Genomic DNA, 19,060 nt, shown 5'->3' on the forward strand with positions numbered 1-19,060 from the left:
ACGGGCTCGTGAGTGGGGCACGGCAATCTGGGAGGCAAGGGCTGAGTGTACTAACCAGTATCAGGACTTTAAGGAGGAGATGATACGGGTTTTTGATCGATCTGTTTTTGGGGAGGAGGCTTCCAGGGCCCTGTCTTCCCTATGTCAAGGTAATCGATCCATAACAGACTACTCTATTGAGTTTCGCACTCTTGCTGCCTCCAGTGGCTGGAACGAGCCGGCTTTGCTCGCTCGTTTTCTGGAGGGTCTCCGCGCAGAGGTAAAGGATGAGATTCTCTCCCGGGAGGTTCCTTCCAGCGTGGATTCCTTGATTGAACTCGCTATTCGCATTGAGCGACGGGTTGATCTTCGTCACCGAGCTCGTGGAAAGGAGCTCGCGTTCTCCGTTGCCCCCCTCTCCGCATCACTACCATCTTCCTCTGCCGGCTCGGGTGCTGAGCCCATGCAGCTGGGAGGTATCCGCATCTCGACTAAGGAGAGGGAACGGAGAATCACCAACCGCCTCTGTCTCTATTGCGGTTCCGCTGGTCATTTTGTCACTTCATGTCCAGTAAAAGGCCAGAGCTCATCAGTAAGCGGAGGGCTACTGGTGAGCGCTACTACTCCTGTCTCTCCTTCAAGATCCTGCACTACCTTGTCGGTCCATCTACGCTGGACCGGTTCGTCAGCTTCCTGCAGTGCCTTAATAGACTCTGGGGCGGAGGGCTGTTTTATGGACGAGACCTGGGCTCGGGAACATGACATTCCTCTCAGACAGTTAAAGGAGCCCACGGCCTTGTTCGCCCTGGATGGTAGTCCTCTCCCCAGGATTCAGCGTGAGACGCTACCTTTAACCCTCACTGTTTCTGGTAATCATAGTGAAACCATTTCTTTTTTAATTTTTCGTTCACCTTTTACACCTGTTGTTTTGGGCCATCCCTGGCTAGTTTGTCATAATCCTTCCATTAATTGGTCTAGTAATTCTATCCTCTCCTGGAACGTCTCTTGTCATGTGAAATGTTTAATGTCTGCTATCCCTCCTGTTTCCTCTGTCTCTTCTTCACAGGAGGAGCCTGGTGATTTGACAGGGGTGCCGGAGGAATATCACGATCTGCGCACGGTGTTCAGTCGGTCCAGGGCCACCTCTCTTCCTCCACACCGGTCGTATGATTGTAGTATTGATCTCCTTCCGGGAACCACCCCCCCCCCCGGGGTAGACTATACTCTCTGTCGGCTCCCGAACGTAAGGCTCTCGAAGATTATTTGTCTGTAGCTCTTGACGCCGGTACCATAGTCCCCTCCTCCTCTCCCGCCGGAGCGGGGGTTTTTTTTGTCAAGAAGAAGGACGGGTCTCTGCGCCCCTGCATAGATTATCGAGGGCTGAATGACATAACAGTGAAGAATCGTTATCCGCTTCCTCTTATGTCTTCAGCCTTCGAGATCCTGCAGGGAGCCAGGTTTTTCACTAAGTTGGACCTTCGTAACGCTTACCATCTCGTGCGCATCAGGGAGGGGGACGAGTGGAAGACGGTGTTTAACACTCCGTTAGGGCACTTTGAATACCGGGTTCTTCCTTTCGGCCTCACTAACGCTCCAGCTGTCTTTCAGGCATTAGTCAATGATGTCCTGAGAGACATGCTGAACATCTTTGTTTTCGTTTACCTTGACGATATCCTGATTTTTTCACCGTCACTCCAGATTCATGTTCAGCACGTTCGACGTGTCCTCCAGCGCCTTTTAGAGAATTGTCTTTTTGTGAAGGCTGAGAAGTGCACTTTTCATGCCTCCTCCGTCACATTTCTCGGTTCTGTTATTTCCGCTGAAGGCATTAAGATGGATCTCGCTAAGGTCCAAGCTGTCATTGATTGGCCCGTCCCTAAGTCACGCGTCGAGCTGCAGCGCTTTCTCGGCTTCGCGAACTTCTATCGTCGTTTCATCCGTAATTTCGGTCAGGTGGCAGCTCCTCTCACAGCCCTTACTTCTGTCAAGACGTGCTTTAAGTGGTCCGTTTCCGCCCAGGGAGCTTTTGATCTCCTCAAGAATCGTTTTACATCCGCTCCTATCCTTGTTACACCTGACGTCTCTAGACAGTTCGTTGTCGAGGTTGACGCGTCAGAGGTGGGCGTGGGAGCCATTCTTTCTCAGCGCTCCCTCTCTGACGACAAGGTCCACCCATGCGCGTATTTTTCTCATCGCCTGTCGCCGTCGGAACGTAACTATGATGTGGGTAACCGCGAACTGCTCGCCATCCGGTTAGCCCTAGGCGAATGGCGACAGTGGTTGGAGGGGGCGACCGTTCCTTTTGTCGTTTGGACTGACCATAGGAACCTTGAGTACATCCGTTCTGCCAAACGACTTAATGCGCGTCAGGCGCGTTGGGCGCTGTTTTTCGCTCGTTTCGAGTTCGTGATTTCTTATCGTCCGGGCTCTAAGAACACCAAGCCTGATGCTTTGTCTCGTCTCTTCAGTTCTTCAGTAGCCTCCACTGACCCCGAGGGGATTCTCCCTGAGGGGCGTGTTGTCGGGTTGACTGTCTGGGGAATTGAGAGGCAGGTAAAGCAAGCGCTCACTCACACTCCGTCGCCGCGCGCTTGTCCTAGGAACCTTCTTTTCGTTCCCGTTCCTACTCGTCTGGCCGTTCTTCAGTGGGCTCACTCTGCCAAGTTAGCCGGCCACCCTGGCGTTCGGGGTACGCTTGCTTCCATTCGCCAGCGTTTTTGGTGGCCCACCCGGGAGCATGACACGCGTCGTTTCGTGGCTGCTTGTTCGGTCTGCGCGCAGACTAAGTCCGGTAACTCTCCTCCTGCCGGCCGTCTCAGGCCGCTTCCTATTCCCTCTCGACCGTGGTCTCACATCGCCTTAGATTTTGTCACCGGACTGCCTTCGTCAGCGGGGAAGACTGTTATTCTTACGGTTGTCGATAGGTTCTCTAAGGCGGCTCATTTCATTCCCCTTGCTAAGCTTCCTTCTGCTAAAGAGACGGCACAAATCATCATCGAGAATGTTTTCAGAATTCATGGCCTTCCGTCAGACGTCGTTTCGGACAGAGGTCCGCAATTCACGTCTCAATTTTGGAGGGAGTTTTGCCGTTTGATTGGGGCTTCCGTCAGTCTCTCTTCCGGCTTTCACCCCCAGTCTAACGGTCAAGCAGAACGGGCCAATCAGACTATTGGTCGCATCTTACGCAGTCTTTCTTTTCGCAACCCTGCGTCTTGGTCAGAACAGCTCCCCTGGGCAGAATACGCCCACAACTCGCTTCCTTCGTCTGCGACCGGGCTATCTCCTTTTCAGAGTAGCCTCGGGTACCAGCCTCCGCTGTTCTCATCTCAGTTCGCCGAGTCCAGCGTCCCCTCCGCTCAGGCTTTTGTCCAACGTTGCGAGCGCACCTGGAAGAGGGTCAGGTCTGCACTTTGCCGTTATAGGACGCAGACTGTGAGGGCTGCTAATAAGCGTAGAACTAAGAGTCCTAGATATTGTCGCGGTCAGAGAGTTTGGCTCTCCACTCAGAACCTTCCCCTTAAGACGGCTTCTCGCAAGTTGACCCCGCGGTTCATTGGTCCGTTCCGTATTTCTCGGGTCATTAATCCTGTCGCAGTTCGACTTCTTCTTCCGCGATACCTTCGTCGCGTCCACCCGGTCTTCCATGTCTCCTGCATCAAGCCCGTCCTTCGCGCCCCCGCTCGTCTTCCCCCCCCCCCCATCCTTGTCGAGGGCGCACCCATCTACAGGGTCCGTAGAATTTTGGACATGCGTCCTCGGGGCCGTGGTCACCAGTACCTCGTAGATTGGGAGGGGTACGGTCCTGAGGAGAGGAGTTGGGTTCCCTCTCGGGACGTGCTGGACCGTGCGCTGATCGAGGATTTCCTCCGTTGCCGCCAGGTTTCCTCCTCGAGTGCGCCAGGAGGCGCTCGGTGAGTGGGGGGGTACTGTCATGTACTGTCATGTTGTGTCTTGTCTCTGTCCTTTCCCTTCACCCTGTCTCCCTCTGCTGGTCGTTGTTAGGTTACCTTTTCTCCCCCTCTTTCCCCCAGCTGTGCCTTGTCTCCTCCTAACCACCTCGTCACCCCTTTTCCCACCTGTTCCCTTTTTCCCTCTGATTAGGTCCCTATATCTCTCTCTGTTTCTGCTCCTGTCCTTGTCGGATTCTTGTTTGTTGTGTTTCATGCCTGAACCAGACTGTCGTCATGTTTGCTGTAACCTTGTCTTGTCCTGTCGGAATCTGCCGGTCCGTCTGAGCCTACTTATGTTTGGTAATTAAAGAAGCTCTGTTTAAGTTAATTCGCTTTTGGGTCCTCATTCACGCACCGTAACAAGTTACTTGTGTCCTGCACGAAGTAGATGTCCTAACCGACTTGCCAAACCTATAGTTTGTTAACAAGAAATTATTGGAGTGACTGAAAAACGAGTTTTAATGACTCCAACTTAATTGTATGTAAACTTCCGACTTCAACTGTAGCCTCATTTAATGTTATTTTATTGTCTTACTTGAAAGCATTTTTTTTACTTTAGTTTATTTAGTAAATATTTTCTTACCTCTATTTCTTGAACTACATTGTTGGTTAAGGGCATTTCACGGTACATTTCACCTGTTGAATTTGGCGTATGTGACAAATAAAGTTTGATGTAAATAGTATAAAACTGAGAACGTGTGTGTGTGTGTGTGTGTGTGTGTGTGTGTGTGTGTGTGTGTGTGTGTGTGACATCCAGCCACTGAGGGGATGGAGGAAACACTGCAGACTTGTGAAGCGTGCTGGCGGCGACCGCAGCAACAGAACGAGGAAACTAAAAAGTCAACAGAGACCAACGTATGAAGACAGACTAGCATATTAACCAAGCAGAGAACTCCTCTCCCTGTAGCAGAACCTAAATTATTGTTTTTCAGCTTCGTTTGATGAGAATGCCTTTCAAGTTTTGGGGGAAATTCAAAACATGTGTTCTGGAAGACACATTTAGTATGCGTACCAAATGACCCCTACCCCCTATATAGTGCACTACTTTGACCATATCCCCGAGGGGCCCTGATTCACAGTAGTACACTTTAAAGGGATATAGGGTGTCATTAGGAACGCAGGCTTTTCTTCTACATCTATCCTCATAAGGAAAGAGTTTGATGTCGACTCAGGTGAAAGGAATAGCCAACTACAGGATGATGGCGCAGGGGGTGACAACATCTAGAGGGCATTTAACTCGTGATTAACAGATTATCCCAAAATAATAGCAGGGTATTTAGCTAATAAGGGATGAAAATAAGATGGAAGGAAGATCATGGTTTGTCCTTCAGTCTGAAACACTATACAGTGACCCAGACCTTTGACCCTGACCCAGACTCTAGACCCAGACCATAAAACCATTGCCTGGCACGACTCCAACACCATCATTAAGTTTGCAGTGGAGCAGGTTGAGAGCTTCAAGTTCCTCGGTGTCCACATCAACAACAAACTAGAATGGTCCAAACACACCAAGGAAACTAAAAAGATTTGGCATGGGTCCTGAGATCCTCAAAAGGTTCTACAGCTGCAACATCGAGAGCATCCTGACTGGATGCATCACTGCCTTGTACGGCAATTGCTCGGCCTCTGACCGCAAGGAACTACAGAGGGTAGTGCGTACGGCCCAGTACATCACTGGGGCTAAGCTGCCTGCCATCCAGGACCTCTACACCAGGCGGTGTCAGAGGAAGGCCCTACAAATTGTCAAAGACCCCAGCCACCCTAGTCATAGACTGTTCTCTCTACTACCGCATGGCAAGCGGTACTGGAGTGCCAAGTCTAGGACAAAAAGGATTCTCAACAGTTTTTACGCCTAAGCCATAAGAATCCTGAACAGGTAATCAAATGATTACCCGGACTATTTGCATTGTGTGCCACCTCCCAAACCCTCGTTTACTCTCTGTTTATCATACATGCATAGTCACTTTAACTATACATTAATGTACATACTACCACAATTGTACCGACCAACCAGTGCTACCGCACATCGGCTAACCAGGCTATCTGCATTGTGTCCCGCCACCCATCACCAATCAGCCTGACTAACCGGTGTCTGTATGCAGCCTCGCTACTGTTTATGGCCTCACTACAGTATATAGCCTGTCTTTTTACTGTTGTTTTATTTCTTTACTTACCTATTGTTCACCTAATACCTTTTTTGCACTATTGGTTAGAGCCTGTAAGTAAGCATTTTACTGTAAGGTCTACACCTGTTGTATTCGGTGCACGTGACAAATAAACTTTGATTTGATTTGACTCTAGACCCCAGAATCTAGACCCCAGAATCTAGACCCCAGACCCCAGATTCTAGACCCCAGACCGTAGACCCCAGACCGTAGACCCAGACACTACAGTGAGATATTGTACTACTGTAGCTGGCATGTACTTACCAAAGCACTCCTACACTTTCTCATATGCTCGGCATCTGAACGGAAGGCGCTACAGAAGGTAGTGAGTACAGCCCAGTACATCACCGAGGCCAAGCTTTCTGCCATCCAGGACCTCTATACCAGGCGGTGTCAGAGGAAGGCCAGCCACCCTAGTCATAGACTGTTCTCTCTGCTACCACACAGCAAGTGGTACCGGAGAGCCAAGTCTAGGTCAAAGAGCTTCTAAACAGCTTCTACCCCCAAGCCATAAGACTCCTGAACAGCTTATCAAATGGCTACCCAGACTATTCACATTGCCCCCCCCCCCTCTTTTACACTGCTGCTACTGTCTGTTATTATCTATGCATAGTCACTTTAAAAACTCTACCTACATGTACATATTACCTCAATTACCTCGACACCGGTACCCCCGGGTACCCCCGTACATTGACTCTGTACCGGTACCCCCTGTATTTAGCCTCACTATTGTTATTTACTGCTGCTCTTTAATTGTTTGTTATTCTTATCGGTTTTTTTAGGTATTTTCTTAAAACTGCACTGTTGGTTAAGGGCTTGTAAGTAAGCATTTCACTGTAAGGTTTACACCTGTTGTATTTGGCACATTTGACAAATAAACTTTGATTTCTCTCTTTCTATCTTACTCTCTTGATTTCTTTCTCTCTCCCTTTCTGTTCCTCCCTCACACCCCTCTTCGTCCCTCGCTCCTTTCCCTCTGCCAGCTCTGCTCTAACCCATCTCAGTTTACGAGAGCGACATAAAAGAAAACCTCAACACAAAACAGAACCGCTCCATTGAAAAAAAAAGAGTAGTTGTTTTTAGTGGTTAACAGGCAATGTGAGGAGACACAATGAGAACAAGGACAACGGAACTATATAGTGAAATGTCAGACCAGACTAATGGACGCCAGATCTGCAGGTTTAGAGGATTAGAAGAAACCAAGCCTTGAAAAGGGAGGAGGAATACTGCCCAGGCAGCATCCCAAATGGCTCCCTATTCCCAATATAGTGCACTACTTTAGACTACAGCCCTATGGCACACGATTCTCTATTCACAGGTCTTGGTCAAAAGGAGTGCACTATAAAGGGACACATCCACCCTCCCCATCTCTCTACCTCTCTCCATCCCTCTACCTCCATCTCTCTACCTCCCTCCATCCCTCTTCCTCCATCTCTCTACCTCCCTCCCTCCCCACCCCCACCTCCACCTCCCTCCCTCCCCGTCTCCCCACCTCCATCCACCCCCCCTCCCTCCCTCCCCCTTCATCCATCCCTCCTCCCCCCGTCTCACTCCCTCCCTCCCCACCTCCATCCCTCCCTCCCTCATCCCTCCCCCACCTCTCTGTCTTGGTTAACATAGAGATTCTGGGAACATCAGAAGGTGGGGGGAAATGAACTATATTCTGGTAATCCGACCAATTGAACATATGCGGTGGTACTTAATGAATATGATGTCAGTTCAGTTGTCATCTGAGACATTCTCATCAATGAGAAGATGACAAACTCTACAGTGGAAAGTCTACACATCAGAGTTATCGGATTCACATGGAATTGTTGTTCAATTTAAATGTTTGAATATAAAATTATTCGTGATGGGATGAAATGTGATTTTAGCTTCTAAAATTGTGTTTTCATAAGGTAGGGCTCTGCTCAATCAGTGGCCCGCCCCTGTGAAGAGTCATGGGTTATAAAACTTTTAAAACACGCCCTCCTCTCCCTTCCTATATAAGCCCTTGACGACAATATAACCTCCTGTTCCGAGGACGTGAGGAGGACGGTCCTATGTCAGAATGGTTCAGATAATAACTACAGAACGAAGCCAACATCAGCGTGAGCTTTAGTTGCGAATGGTATGAACTTTGAACTCTTATTCAATGCAGAAGTGATACCTCCTAGCCGTTGAGTTAGCAACAGCAGCTGCAAACGCAGGTTAGGAAGGAACAGACAGAGTATCCCGTCTACCACACAATGACATTACTACAAACGTATCCAATTTACCAGCAGAGACATTCTTCAAAGGACAAAGGACCCGGTTGGGCAACAAGGCCTTCCATCTACCACCAACCTACCGTAGCGCAGCTCAGAGTAAATATTGATTTTCTTTTCCTTTTCCAAATGGGCGGTAATTTAGAATGCATAAGATACTGTATTTACGATAGCACAGCTTCTCCCTGTGTTCCTCAGGCTTCCCGCTCTTTCACTCAAACCCAACCCCCCCCTTTTCTTTGTGTAACCAGCTGTCATATCTGTTCCACCCACTGGGAATGTTTTCCTTTATGATGTAATTTGTTATGATTAATTATGTGTATATGTAATTCTGTGTGATTAGTTAGGTATTTAGTAAATAAATAATTAAACCCAATTTTGTATTGCTGATTCAACTTGTTAGCCAGGGTTCGTGCAGATAATCAAGAATTTACAACTTTCAGATGAGACTGAATTAAGATGGCGATTAATATTGACTGCTATATGAGTTTAGTCACGTCATGGCCCCAACGGACACAGATGCATTCATTAATGTGTCATTTATTTAAATCAGATGCATTCATTAATGTGTCATTTATTTAAATCAGATGCATTCATTAATGTGTCATTTATTTAAATCAGATGCATTCATTAATGTGTCATTTATATAAATCAGATGCATTCATTAATGTATAATTTATTTAAATCAGATGCATTCATTAATGTGTCATTTATTTAAATCAGATGCATTCATTAGTGTCAATTATTTAAATCAGATGCATTCATTAGTGTCAATTATTTAAATCAGATGCATTCATTAATGTCAATTATTTAAATCAGATGCATTCATTAATGTGCCATTTATTTAAATCAGATACATTCATTAGTGTCAATTATTTAAATCAGATGCATTCATTAATGTCAATTATTTAAATCAGATGCATTCATTAATGTGTCATTTATTTAAATCAGATACATTCATTAGTGTCATTTATTTAAATCAGATGCATTCATTAATGTATCATGACGTGGCCCTCTTTGGGTATAGTGAGTGCCTTTCCCCTCTCTCCCTCTTACACCCAGGTTCTGTTATCGCAGAATTGTATTTCTGTTTAAAGTTTAACTAAGTCATTGGCCCGCCCCCATGAGCACAGACATCGATCTGGCGTCATGGGACAGCCCTTTTCTCCTGTTACTATAACCCCCACCTGAAGGAATTCCCTTCAGACCATGCCTACATCGGTCAGCTGGGGGAGCTCAGGTTGAGAAGAGATCACAAGAATCTCAGTAGAAGCTAAGGTTGTAACGGTTGTTGAAACTCTGACACTATCGATTCCGACAGAATAAGAGCAAATCTTCGATACTAATTACTAGACTGCAGCTAGGAATTCTGTACCATTGGATGCGAAGACCGCCAACCACCGAAACATCTATTCTATAAGAACATTTCTGAATGTTACTCTGAGGTGTTCAGTCTAACCACGAGAAACGATCAGATGAACTTTCCAACAGAAAGACGAACGATTCCAACAACAGAGATCACAACGACACACTGAGCGTAAATATATATATTGATTGCAATTATTCCCGAATGAGTGAGCATTCATGTGCAAAGGATTATTATTCAATTAATAATTATCAACTGTGTAGTGACTCCTATAATTCCCGCCCTTCTCAGTCCACACCCACTTCCCTGTGTCCACCAAGTCGCCATGTCGGTTTAGCCCACTAGGAAACAACACCTATCATTTCATTGTAACCATATCTACTGTTTGTTTATGCATTTCTGTGATTATTTAGTTAAATAATTTATTTACTAAGACAATTCATGTACGGACGATTCATAGTAAAAACTGGGTTTGTGCAGATAAACAATTTACAACGTTTGGAATGAGACTAACGTGAGTGTCGCGGTTTTCTGTATGTGAAGGAGAGTCGGACCAAAATGCGGCGTGTAGATTACGATCCATGTTTATTGACTATAGCAACACGAATCTAAATACAAACAGTGCAAAATAATAAACGTAATGAAAACCGAAACAGCCTAAACTGGTGCAAACTAACACTAAGGACAGGAACAATCACCCACAAACACACAGTGAAACCCAGGCTACCTAAATATGGTTCCCAATCAGAGACAATGACGAACACCTGCCTCTGACTGAGAACCATATCAGGCTGAACATAGAAATAGACAAACCAGACATGAAACATAGAATACCCACTCAGATCACACCCTGACCAATCAAAACATAGAAAATACAAAGTAAACTATGGTCAGGGCGTGACAGTGAGGTAAAGAATGATTCATTAATTTGAAGACTAATTGATCAGATATTAAAATATCTGAAGAGTTATATTAGGAATATTATAACTTGTAATCTGAATATTTTCCTTGGTGCCCCGACTTCCTAGTTAATTACAGTTACATGATTAATCAGTTTAATCACGTAATACTAATTACAGAGAATTGATTTGATAAAATCACAGTCTTCAATATAATGATGTCAAAGATACGACAAATGTAACTCAGATACATTCATTAATGTAACATTTATTTCAAATCAGACACATTCATTAATTTAACAATTTAAATCATGGCCGACCAGTTAACAAAACATTCTTATTTCCAATGACAGCCTGGAATTATTGGTTGTCTTGTAAATGATAAGAAATTATCTTATTATTCTTATACTTATCTCTTATTTTATATTGTCATGTAAAAGCATACTGCTTTATACAGCATGGAGCAGCAGCCGTAGGGATGAGACCCCACTCTCTCAGTGTATTGGACTGGTAGAGATGAGACCCCACTCTCTCTGTGTATTAGACTGGTAGAGACCCCACTCTCTCAGTGTATTGGACTGGTAGAGACCCCACTCTCTCAGTGTATTGGACTGGTAGAGATGAGACCCCACTCTCTCTGTGTATTAGACTGGTAGAGACCCCACTCTCTCAGTGTATTGGACTGGTAGAGACCCCACTCTCTCAGTGTATTGGACTGGTAGAGATGAGACCCCACTCTCTCTGTGTATTAGACTGGTAGAGACCCCACTCTCTCAGTGTATTGGACTGGTAGAGATGAGACCCCACTCTCTCTGTGTATTAGACTGGTAGAGACCCCACTCTCTCAGTGTATTGGACTGGTAGAGACCCCACTCTCTCAGTGTATTGGACTGGTAGGGATGAGACCCCACTTTCTGTGTATTGGACTGGTAGAGATGAGACCCCACTCTCTGTGTATTGGACTGGTAGAGACCCCACTCTCTCAGTGTGTTGGACTGGTAGAGACCCCACTCTCTCAGTGTATTGGACTGGTAGAGACCCCAATCTCTCAGTGTATTAGACTGGTAGAGACCCCACTCTCTCAGTGTATTAGACTGGTAGAGAATCCACTCTCTCAGTGTATTGGACTGGTAGAGACCCCACTCTCTCAGTGTATTAGACTGGTAGAGACCCCACTCTCTCTGTGTAGAGGACAGGGCCAGCTATTAGAGGACAGGGCCAGCTATTAGAGGACAGGGGAAACTATTAGAGGACAGGGCCAGCTATTAGAGGACAGGGCCAGCTATTAGAGGACAGGGCCAACTATTAGAGGACAGGGCCAACTATTAGAGGACAGGGCCAGCTATTAGAGGACAGGGCCAGCTATTAGAGGACAGGGCCAGCTATTAGAGGACAGGGCCAACTATTAGAGGACAGGGCCAACGATTAGAGGACAGGGCCAGCTATTAGAGGACAGGGGGAACTATTAGAGGACACGGCCAGCTATTAGAGGACAGGGCCAGCAATTAGAGGACAGGGAAAACTATTAGAGGACAGGGCCAGCTATTAGAGGACAGGGGAAACTATTAGAGGACAGGGCCAGCTATTAGAGGGCAGGGCCAGCTATTTGAGGACAGGGCCAGCTATTAGAAGAAAGGTGGAACTATTAGAGGACAGGGCCAGCTATTATAGGACAGGGCCAGCTATTAGAGGACAGGGCCAGCTATTAGAGGACAGGGGAAACTATTAGAGGACAGGGCCAGCTATTAGAGGACAGGGCCAACTATTAGAGGACAGGGCCAGCTATTAGAGGACAGGGGGAACTTTTAGAGGACAGGGCCAGCTATTAGAGAACAGGGCCCGCTATTAGAGGACAGGGCCAGCTATTAGAGGACAGGGGCAGCTATTAGAGGACAGGGACAGCTATTAGAGGACAGGGCCAAGGTATTAGAGGACAGGGCCAGCTATTAGAGGACAGGGGAAACTATTAGAGGACAGGGCCAGCTATTAGAGGACAGAGCCATCTATTAGAGGACAGGGGAAACTATTAGAGGACAGGGCCAGCTATTAGAGGGCAGGGCCAGCTATTCAAGGACAGGGCCAGCTATTAGAGGACATAGGAAACTATTAGAGGACAGGGCCAGCTATTAGAGGACAAGGCCAACTATTAGAGGACAGGGCCAGCTATTAGAGGACAGGGGGAACTATTAGAGGACAGGGACAGCTATTAGAGGACAGGGCCAGCTATTAGAGGACAGGGCCCGCTATTAGAGGACAGGGCCAGCTATTAGAGGACAGGGACAGCTATTAGAGGACAGGGACAGCTATTAGAGGACAGGGCCAAGGTATTAGAGGACAGGGCCAAGGTATTAGAGGACAGGGCCAGCTATTATAGGACAGGGCCAGCTATTAGAGGACAGGGCCAAGGTATTAGAGGACAGGGCCAGCTATTAGAGGACAGGGGGAACTATTAAAGGACAGGGCCAGCTATTAGAGGACAGGGCCAGCTATTAGAGGACAGGGCCAGCTATTAGAGGACAGGGCCCGCTATTAGAGGACAGGGCCAGCTATTAGAGGACAGGGACAGCTATTAGAGGACAGGGCCAAGGTATTAGAGGACAGGGCCAGCTATTAGAGGACAGGGCCAGCTATTAGAGGACAGGGCCAATGTATTAGAGGACAGGGCCAGCTATTAGAGGTCAGGGCCAGCTTTTAGAGGACAGGGCCAAGGTATTAGAGGACAGGGCCAGCTATTAGAGGACAGGGGGGACTATTAGAGGACAGGGCCAATGTATTACTGAGGAGGCATGAATGGGACTAACATGACGCAGCATCAGCAGGAAAGAAGTCTCTCTCTCTCTCAACCTCTCGCTCTCTTTCCCTCTGCCTTTCTTTCTACACCTCCTCTCTTTCCCTGTCTGTGTAGCTCTCTCTCTATGTAACTGAAACAGCATGGCTTCCTTCGTTCCGTTCCTCTAATCAACTGCCGACTGCCACTCAGATGTGGTTATGTACTGAAGTGCAGCTTTTAATGGAGTTATAATGAAGAAGGCCCTCAGAGAGAGAAGAGAACATTTGTTGGACACATGGGAGGACTGAGGGAAACAAGGGGACCGGTGTGGGGTGGGGGGGAGACAAGGGGCCGGTGGGGGGAGACAAGGGGACCGGTGGGGGGAGACAAGGGGACCGGTGTGGGGAAGACAAGGGGACCGGTGTGGGGGAGACAAGGGGACCGGTGTGGGGGAGACAAGAGGACCGGTGTGGGGGAGACAAGGGGACCGGTGTGGGGGAGACAAGAGGACCGGTGTGGGAAAGACAAGAGGACCAGTGTGGGGGAGACAAGAGGACCGGTGTGGGGGAGACAAGGGGACCGGTGTGGGGGAGACAAGGGGACCGGTGGGGGGAAGACAAGAGGACCGGTGTGGGGGAGACAAGAGGACCGGTGTGGGGGAGACAAGGGGACCGGTGTGGGGGAGACAAGGGGACCGGTGTGGGGGAGACAAGGGGACCGGTGTGGGGGAGACAAGAGGACCGGTGTGGGGGAGACAAGGGGACCGGTGTGGGGGAGACAAGGGGACCGGTGGGGGGAGACAAGCGGACCGGTGTGGGGGAGACAAGGTCTACACAGGGACATCTGAAAACAGACTGAGGAGTTCCCTCCATACAGGGTAAGCCTGTTGTGCAGGACTAATGGCAAATTCATCTACCTGACGGTGTGAGACTGTCAGTTCGGACCCAGGCCTCCTGTCTGCACAGATGTGTGAGCAGGAAGTGTTAGCAGGAAGTGAGTAGGTACACCTGTCACTGATTTGACAAAAGTGTGTGGAGGAAAAGCGGCAGAAAACATATCTGGGAAAAAGCTCCAGGAGAGGAGACAGGAGGAGACATGGGGTTAAAGAACGTACCTTCTTCCCAGCGATGTATCCTCCTGCAGCCCCGAAGCTCTTGGTGAACGTTCCCATCATGACGTCGATGTCCGAGGGGTCCAGCCCAAACAGTTCTGTCACACCCCTCCCTGTCGTCCCCACCGCTCCAATACTGTGAGCCTCGTCCAGATACAGGTAGGCCTTGTACTTCTTCTTCAGGGATACGATGTCCGGCAGACGCACCACAGACCCCTCCATACTGTGGTAGCCAGAGAAGGATACAACAGGAAATAACTTCCACTAAGGAAATACCAAGGCAGAATTAGTCTAATCTACAGCAGATAGTGGATGGAAAGAGGCTATTTGGGAGCCAGAGACAGTGTCCTGACTGAGCCTCATACCAGAGGTCTCTGGGGAGGGGATAAGGACATGTATAGCAGTGGTGTGTGGTGGTAAGAGTCAAGTTGTGGGTTTAGTTCCTGCAGGAATCATACACATATACAAAATATACACTCACTAAACTGTAAGAGGCTTTGGATAAAAGTTTATGTTTTGATATGGCAGTTACCATCATTTACCACTAGATGGCGGCATCGTTCAACTAGATTGTAAGGAGGTAAAACTCACACTGACTACATGTATTGTACATGTATCTTAAGCTACTATACCACAACATACAAACAACCATAGCCAGTCATAGATTATATTAACATAATGTATGTTGTGTAATTTTATCCATTTTACAAAGTCCCAGGTCTTTTGGTGCTGTATAGATTAGGTGTAGTCTGTTGGTGCTGTAAAGATTAGGTGTAGTCTGTTGGTGCTGTATAGATTAGGTGTAGTCTGTTGGTGCTGTAAAGATTAGGTGTAGTCTGTTGGTGCTGTATAGATTAGGCGTAGTCTGTTGGTGCTGTATAGATTAGGTGTAGTCTGTTGGTGCTGTATAGATTAGGCGTAGTCTGTTGGTGCTGTATAGATTAGGCGTAGTCTGTTGGTGCTGTATAGATTAGGTGTAGTCTGTTGCCCCAGGTCTTTTGGTGCTGTATATATTAGGTATAGTATGTTGGTTTCAAATTCATTATCTTCATACTGTTGTAACACCTCCCATCCTATCTAGTCATCATCTTCATACTGTTGTAATTCCTCCCATCCTATCTAATCATTATCTTCATACTGTTGTAATACCTCCCATCCTATCTAATCATTGTACTGTTGTAATTTCCCCCATCCTATCTAATCATTATCATCATACTGTTGTAATTTCTCCCATCCTATCTAATCATTATGTTCATACTGTTGTAATTCCTCCCATCCTGTTACGGTGCGTGAATGAGGACCCAAAAGCGACTTAACGTAAACAGAGCTTCTTTAATAGCAAAACAAACGTAGGCTCAGATGGACCGGCAGATTCCGACAGGACAGGACAAGGTTGCAGCAAACATGACGATAGTCTGGTTCAGGCATGAACAACACAAACAAGAATCCGACAAAGACAGACGCAGGAACAGAGAGAGATATAGAGGACTAATCAGAGGGAAAAAGGGAACAGGTGGGAAAAGGGGTGACGAGGTAGTTAGGAGGAGACAAGGAACAGCTGGGGAAAAGAGGGAGAGAAAAGGTAACCTAATAACGACCAGCAGAGGGAGACAGGGTGAAGGGAAAGGACAGAAACAAGACACAACATGACAATACATGACAGTAACCCCCCACTCACCGAGCGCCTCCTGGCGCACTCGAGGAGGAAACCTGGCGGCAACGGAGGAAATCATCGATCAGCGCACGGTCCAGCACGTCCCGAGAGGGAACCCAACTCCTCTCCTCAGGACCGTACCCCTCCCAATCTACTAGGTACTGATGACCACGGCCCCGAGGACGCATGTCCAAAATCCTACAGACCCTGTAGATGGGTGCGCCCTCGACAAGGATGGGGGGGGGGGGGGGGGAAGACGAGCGGGGGCGCGAAGAACGGGCTTGACACAGGAGACATGGAAGACCGGGTGGACGCGACGAAGATATCGCGGAAGAAGAAGTCGAACTGCGACAGGATTAATGATCTGGGAAATACGGAACGGACCAATGAACCGCGGGGTCAACTTGCGAGAAGCGGTCTTAAGGGGAAGGTTCTGAGTGGAGAGCCAAACTCTCTGACCGCGACAATATCTAGGACTCTTAGTTCTACGCTTATTAGCAGCCCTCACAGTCTGCGCCCTATAACGGCAAAGTGCAGACCTGACCCTCTTCCAGGTGCGCTCGCAACGTTGGACAAAAGCCTGAGCGGAGGGGACGCTGGACTCGGCGAACTGAGATGAGAACAGCGGAGGCTGGTACCCGAGGCTACTCTGAAAAGGAGATAGCCCGGTCGCAGACGAAGGAAGCGAGTTGTGGGCGTATTCTGCCCAGGGGAGCTGTTCTGACCAAGACGCAGGGTTGCGAAAAGAGAGACTGCGTAAGATGCGACCAATAGTCTGATTGGCCCGTTCTGCTTGACCGTTAGACTGGGGGTGAAAGCCGGAAGAGAGACTGACGGAAGCCCCAATCAAACGGCAAAACTGAGACGTGAATTGCGGACCTCTGTCCGAAACGACGTCTGACGGAAGGCCATGACTTCTGAAAACATTCTCGATGATGATTTGTGCCGTCTCTTTAGCAGAAGGAAGCTTAGCAAGGGGAATAAAATGAGCCGCCTTAGAGAACCTGTCGACAACCGTAAGAATAACAGTCTTCCCCGCTGACGAAGGCAGTCCGGTGACAAAATCTAAGGCGATGTGAGACCACGGTCGAGAGGGAATGGGAAGCGGCCTGAGACGGCCGGCAGGAGGGGAGTTACCGGACTTAGTCTGCGCGCAGACCGAACAAGCAGCCACGAAGCGACGCGTGTCATGCTCCCGGGTGGGCCACCAAAAACGCTGGCGAATGGAAGCAAGCGTACCCCGAACGCCAGGGTGGCCGGCTAACTTGGCAGAGTGAGCCCACTGAAGAACGGCCAGACGAGTAGGAACGGGAACGAAAAGAAGGTTCCTGGGACAAGCGCGCGGCGACGGAGTTTGAGTGAGTGCTTGCTTTACCTGCCTCTCAATTCCCCAGACAGTCAACCCGACAACACGCCCCTCAGGGAGAATCCCCTCGGGGTCAGTGGAGGCTACTGAAGAACTGAAGAGACGAGATAAAGCATCAGGCTTGGTGTTCTTAGAGCCCGGACGATAAGAAATCACGAACTCGAAACGAGCGAAAAACAGCGCCCAGCGCGCCTGACGCGCATTAAGTCGTTTGGCAGAACGGATGTACTCAAGGTTCCTATGGTCAGTCCAAACGACAAAAGGAACGGTCGCCCCCTCCAACCACTGTCGCCATTCGCCTAGGGCTAAGCGGATGGCGAGCAGTTTGCGGTTTCCCACATCATAGTTACGTTCCGACGGCGACAGGCGATGAGAAAAATACGCGCAAGGGTGGACCTTGTCGTCAGAGAGGGAGCGCTGAGAAAGAATGGCTCCCACGCCCACCTCTGACGCGTCAACCTCGACCACGAACTGTCTAGAGACGTCAGGTGTAACAAGGATAGGAGCGGATGTAAAACGATTCTTGAGGAGATCAAAAGCTCCCTGGGCGGAAACGGACCACTTAAAGCACGTCTTGACAGAAGTAAGGGCTGTGAGAGGAGCTGCCACCTGACCGAAATTACGGATGAAACGACGATAGAAGTTCGCGAAGCCGAGAAAGCGCTGCAGCTCGACGCGTGACTTAGGGACGGGCCAATCAATGACAGCCTGGACCTTAGCGGGATCCATCTTAATGCCTTCAGCGGAAATAACAGAACCGAGAAATGTGACGGAGGAGGCATGAAAAGTGCACTTCTCAGCCTTCACAAAAAGACAATTCTCTAAAAGGCGCTGGAGGACACGTCGAACGTGCTGAACATGAATCTGGAGTGACGGTGAAAAAATCAGGATATCGTCAAGGTAAACGAAAACAAAGATGTTCAGCATGTCTCTCAGGACATCATTGACTAATGCCTGAAAGACAGCTGGAGCGTTAGCGAGGCCGAAAGGAAGAACCCGGTATTCAAAGTGCCCTAACGGAGTGTTAAACGCCGTCTTCCACTCGTCCCCTTCCCTGATGCGCACGAGATGGTAAGCGTTACGAAGGTCCAACTTAGTGAAAAACCTGGCTCCCTGCAGGATCTCGAAGGCTGAAGACATAAGAGGAAGCGGATAACGATTCTTCACTGTTATGTCATTCAGCCCTCGATAATCTATGCAGGGGCGCAGAGACCCGTCCTTCTTTTTGACAAAAAAGAACCCCGCTCCGGCGGGAGAGGAGGAGGGGACTATGGTACCGGCGTCAAGAGCTACAGACAAATAATCTTTGAGAGCCTTACGTTCGGGAGCCGACAGAGAGTATAGTCTACCCCGGGGGGGAGTGGTTCCCGGAAGGAGATCAATACTACAATCATACGACCGGTGTGGAGGAAGAGAGGTGGCCCTGGACCGACTGAACACCGTGCGCAGATCGTGATATTCCTCCGGCACCCCTGTCAAATCACCAGGCTCCTCCTGTGAAGAAGAGACAGAGGAAACAGGAGGGATAGCAGACATTAAACATTTCACATGACA

Source organism: Oncorhynchus mykiss, chromosome 20 (assembly GCF_057628025.1).
Source record: "Oncorhynchus mykiss isolate SJ-2025 chromosome 20, ASM5762802v1, whole genome shotgun sequence".
In the NCBI taxonomy this organism is placed as follows: Eukaryota; Metazoa; Chordata; class Actinopteri; order Salmoniformes; family Salmonidae; genus Oncorhynchus; species Oncorhynchus mykiss.